Genomic DNA, 6,000 nt, shown 5'->3' with positions numbered 1-6,000 from the left:
CTTAAATGATTCTTTGTCTCCCTGCCATAGGATGAGGATGTCATCGATGTAACGCATCCATGTTATTACCTTGTCTGTGTACTGGGACAGGTTTTCATGGAAGACGATGTCTCTCTCCCATTGACCCAGATACAGGTTCGCAAATGTCGGGGCACAAGCGGCCCCCATCGCTGTGCCCTGTACCTGCAGATAGAATTGATTTTCAAAGACAACGAAATTTTTCTTTAGAATAAATTTCAAAAGATCTATAATGAAAGCTCCGAATTCAGAATTGTTATTACTCCGCAAGAAGAATTCAACGGCTCTAATGCCAGTATCGTGTTTTATACTTGTATACAAGGACTCGACGTCACATGTAATCAGCCATATGTTCTCATCCAGGGTTACTCCATCTAAAAGTTTTAAGATGTCACTGGTATCCCTCACATATGACGGTAGTGACGTGACATATTCTCTCAGGTGGGTGTCAACAAATATGCTGGCCTGTTCCGTTAGGCTGCCCATCCCTGAGACTATGCGTCTTCCCGGTGGTGTTTGCGCATTTTTGTGTATCTTAGGTAGCAAATATATAGTTGCTACTTTAGGATGGTCAACTCGTAAAAAGTTAAATTCAGTATTAGTAATGGTTCCTTCATCAAGAGCTTTCTGAATGAGTCTATCATATACTAGTTTGAAATCCTCCATTGGGTTCCCAAATAAAGGTTTATAGCAATTGGTGTCTTTTAATTGTTTATACATCTCTGTCTTATACATAGAGATGGGCCAGATCACCACATTGCCCCCTTTATCAGAACTCTTAATAATCACTTCCTCCCATGAGCGTATGTCTTTGAGTGCCTTCCTCTCATCCTTTGTTAGGTTATCAAATTTATTATTACTGGGTTTGATTTTTAGCTTATCCAGATCTTGTGACACCATGTATTCAAAGGTTTTAATTTGTGGACATATCATGTCCTTGGGAAAAAAGGAGGATTTCTTCCGACATATAGGTCTTCCCTGCGAGATCCCAGGATTAATGTTTACCTGTTCCAAATTTAGTTCCTCCAAAATGTTTAATGTATCTAGATCATCAACATCCAATCCTATATGGGGATTGTCTTGAGTATCTGAATTGGTGTTAGTTATTGGAATTGTTGTTTCATTATTATCCCAGGAGAATCGGTCGAAGTCGGAGGTAGGAGAGAAATATAAACCTATACCTAATAGTTTAATATGTGATGTAGACAGGGTTTGCTCAGATAAATTAATAATTTGCGAAGCTTGTTCTTCATACGTCTGTCTTATTGTATCTTGTTGATACATTGATTGTTCATTTATCTGCCCCTCCGTTGTTTCCTGCCGGTAAAGTAATTGTCTTTCCAAATTCTTGGTTGAAATCTCGTAGATTTCTGCTTACTTCTCCTTGTCCGTTTCGGCTTGACCCTCCTTCTCCATGAGGTCTCAAGGCTTCCCCTAAAAAAGGCGACGAGGAAAATCCATGGGATCCTCTTCCTTTGTTGAATGGTCTATTTTCACCCTCATTTTCTGAAGATTCAACCTCAGAAGATTCATAACTTCTCATTTTATCTTGTTTGTCCCTAGGATAAACAGCTTTTTTCCATCTAAAAATATTACCTGTGGCATAATCTTTTTTGTCACGAACATATTTAGATTTCTTCCTTTCAACAATTTGTTTCTCAAATATCTCGAGATCTTTTTTATGTTTCTCATACATTTTCTGAAAGGATTCAGAAGTTTCATGATCCTTGAGTTTATGACTCAATTCTTCTATCTCTTTAGAATAAGATTCTAATATGAGTGAATCATGTTTTAATGTAATTGGCATGAGATCCATAGAGCATTTAAGGAGGGTGTTCTCCCATTCTGATTGTAGTTCTGGTGTGGCTAGATCATATGTGGGGTACAATTTGGGTCTTAGGCCTCTGGGGGTAATTGATTGTTTTAAATAATTTTCTGTAGTTGTTAAATTCCACCAAGTTCTGGATTGTTTTTGAAGGAGAACCTTTAGTTTATTAAGATCATCCATCCATGTATTATTAGTTTCATAGATGTCACAATCCCCTTCATCTGGAAAGATGGACCCTAAACTGTTTTTCCATCTATCACATCTTTGATTCAAGTCCGCTTGTAAATTGAAGGTGGTCATTTTGATAGATCTCTAATCAGAAGATGTACTAAGCCTGTTTTGTAAACTAGCAAGTGTGATATATAAACCAATTAAGAGTTTGAGTTAAAAAAGTAATGCAGAAATCTCTGAGCAACCTTCTAACCTTTCTCTAGCCATCATGGGAAGCAAATAAAGTGCAGTTCATTCTATTCTACATTATATTCACATATTATGAGGTGGGAGCTGGTAATTAAAAACTGCACCAGATGGTTCTCACCTTTATATAGTCATAGTTTGTCACCTTTGACCTTTTGTTCAGTGGTGTATGGCAGGTTCCCTCACACTGGTAGGCATTATACTTTTTGGGATAGACATCCCAGTTGTCCCATCCAATCTCCTTGACGTCAACCATCATGTCCACTTTTCTACACAAACATATTTGTTCTTCCACGGGTGAAGAATTAGTGTTGCTTGGGTTGGTGTGCTTTTTCCTAGTTCTGGCTCTTTTCAATCTATGTAATCTAGCCATCTTTTTAGGGTTTATGTCCATTGTTTTAATGAGGTTGGGAGACCTGATTTTTAAAGATGACCTGTCCTTAGTAAAGAACACAATGATGGCTTGACCTGCAGTGCTCTTATGTAGAGAGTCACGATCTGTATTTGTGGTGTTTTCTGAATGAGAAGCTATATTGTCTCTTTCAGGCCTAGATACTGATTGTGTATCTGCATGGATGGCCAATTTATTTCCCCATTGAAGATTCTGTTCCATCATCTTGGTGACATTAAAATATTTCCAGGAAGAATGCTGTTTAGCTGGCATATTTGTCATGATTGAATCTAACAACAAACTCAAGAAATCACAGCGCTAAAAAACCAATTAATTGATACATTGTGTCACTCACCAGACTGTGAGTGCTTCTTCCCGTGTGTTTAGGAACCGTGGCCGTCCACCATCCTGAGGGTCTGCGCATGCGCAGCCCTTTCAAACCTTCAGTACCTGTTCCTTTTAGTTAATTGGCTGATCAGGCAACACTCCCTATTTAAAGCACCTGAGTTCCATACCTCGTTGCCTGATCTTGGAGTCTCATTCCCCATGAGCCTCTGAAGGTGTTCCTGTGTTTCCTCGTGTATTCAGCGCTGCTGATTCCTGTGGTTTCCAGACCACTTCAACTCGCCTGTGGTTTCCAGACCACTTCAGCTCTCCTGTGGTTTCCAGATCACTTCAACCCTCCTGTGTTTCAGCGTGACTGTTTAGCTGATTCCTATCCGCTGCCTCCGTGCACTACAGTCTTCAGCTCACTTCAACCATCCTGTGGTTTCCAGACCACTTCAACTCTCCTGTGGTTTCCAGATCACTTCAACCCTCCTGTGTTTCATCGTGACTGTTTAGCTGATTCCTATCCGCTGCCTCCGTGCACTACAGTCTTCAGCTCACTTCAACCCTCCTGTGTTTCATCGTGACTGTTTAGCTTATTCCTATCCGCTGCCTCCGTGCACTACAGTCTTCAGCTCACTTCAACCCTCCTGTGTTTCATCGTGACTGTTTAGCTGATTCCTATCCGCTGCCTCCGTGCACTACAGTCTTCAGCTCACCTCAACTCTCCTGTGTTTCTTCGAGTCTGCAACAGCTGATTCCTATCCGCTGCTCACCGTGCTCAACAGTTCCAGCTCAGCTCTACTCTCCCGTGTTTCATCGTGACTGCACCTGCTGATTTCTATCCGCTACCTCCGTGTACCCGCAGAGTCCTGCTGGCTGCTACTCCTCAGTTCTTCTCGTGTCTGCAGCAGCTGATCCGCTCTCCGTGCTTCTCAGTGTTCCTGCCGGTGTCTACTCGCCAGTCTGCATCGGACCTACGCCTCGCTGCTTTCATCTCGGCTAGACCATCGCTACTCTTCAGGGTCCTCCAGGAGTCCAGTTCTACATACTACTGCTTCCTGAGTATTTGTTGCTTTCCCTGCTGGTCTACCTATCTGTGGGCTGCACCTACTTGATCACCGCTTCACCCTCCAGGGACTTCGCATCCTGCCGGCCTCCAACCGTTCAGGTATCTCTGCACTCCTGTCTGACAGCCTGCTCCTGAACCACGGTATGCATACTTCTCATTGACTGTGCTGGTGTATTGCATATCTTGCTGGACTGAGTTGTTCTCCTCTGGAGTTTACTATCCGCTGAGACTATTGCCATCATTGACTGTGTTATCTTTTGCCCGGATACTTTCTGTGACTTTGTATTATTGCAGTGCTGTTCAGTCATTACTATATTGTGCATGTCATTGTGGATCAAGTTCAAGGTGCCTGTGTATCCTCTGTATTGCAGTCTCTCCCCGTGCTCCTCCTCACATATATATTCAGTGGTACAACTTGCTAGAGGCAGACCACTGATCCCTGTTTCCTGTGTCACCTGTTCCAGTATCCTCTCACATAGCAGTGGTACAACTTGCTAACGCAGACCACTGACTCCCCGGATACCTCCACTTGGATTCCATTGCTTCACCCAGACAGCGGTACAACTTGCTAACGCAGACCGCTGACTCTCATCACCTCCTCGTTGCTGTTGGACATTCCTCCTCACTATAGCAGTGGTACAACTTGCTACCGCAGACCACTGACTACCCTCACGTTCCTTTGTCCATTCAGTTCCTCGTGTATTTCTACATATATATTACCAGTGCTGCTAGTCATAGACTTTCACGAGCATCTCTATCATCTGCTGTCTCCTGTTCCGTGATCACCCCGCTACCAGAGTACCATATTACCATCTATACTGCTCTGGTAAGCCCATCACCTGGTGATCCCTGGGTAAAGACTCCTAGTGCCCGTGACAGTAAGATCAGGCCATGACAGACCCAGATTCGGAACCTACAGCTAAAGAGATGCTGCGGCATCTGGTTACCCGTATTGAGCAACAGGAAGTTCGCCAACGGCATTTACTGCGGTGTTACCAGGCGTTAGCCTCCCAAAGAACGTCTGTGCAAGATGCCACAACTACTGTTGATGCTCCTGTGCTTTCCTCCGTTTCCCCAGTGCCATCCCAGGTGTTTACGGCTTCCACGCTTCACCTGCCTACTCCGTCAAAGTATGATGGAGACCCCAAAACATGTAGGGGTTTTCTTACTCAATGCTCAGTTCATTTTGAGCTCCAACCTCAAAATTTTTCTACCCATCGTTCCAGAGTGGCCTATCTTATTTCATTGTTTTCTGGACAAGCTCTCGCATGGGCTTCCCCTCTGTGGGAAAGAAACAATCCATTGTTACAGGATAGTGCCAAATTTATTTCCACGTTCCGAAGTGTATTCGATGAACCAGGTCGTGTTATTTCCGCTGCATCCAGCATTCTCCGTCTTCGCCAAGGATCTCGCACTGTGGCTCAGTACGTCATTCGATTTCGGATACTAGCCTCTGAACTTCAGTGGAACGCTGAGGCACTGATCGCCGCCTTCTGGCAGGGGCTTTCCGATAAAATTAAAAACGCACTGACCTCACAAGAAGTACCCTCCTCTTTGGATGATTTGATTTCCCTTTGCCTTCGTGTAGACATGAGGTTTCGTGAGAATGATTCCGAAAAATTAACTTCGGTTAAAACACCTCTTCTCTCAAATCCTCAATTTCACCCAGCTTCATCTCCGGTGATACCCATGGAGATAGGTCGCTCCAAATTAACTTTAGAGGAGAGGGACCGAAGAATAAAGAATAGACTTTGTATCTATTGTGCTGATTCCACGCATATGCTCAATTCTTGTCCCAGGAAATGCCGGGCTCTAACCAATACTGGGGAGATAAGGTTAGGGTTCCTGGAGTCCTCTCCATCTTCTACGAAATTAAAAGTCTGCGCTTTTGATGTTACGATTTCCTTTGCTACCAAATCCTTTGAGTCTCAAGCACTGATTGATTCT

Source organism: Mixophyes fleayi, chromosome 4 (assembly GCF_038048845.1).
Source record: "Mixophyes fleayi isolate aMixFle1 chromosome 4, aMixFle1.hap1, whole genome shotgun sequence".
In the NCBI taxonomy this organism is placed as follows: Eukaryota; Metazoa; Chordata; class Amphibia; order Anura; family Limnodynastidae; genus Mixophyes; species Mixophyes fleayi.
This window is presented reverse-complemented; position numbering follows the sequence as displayed.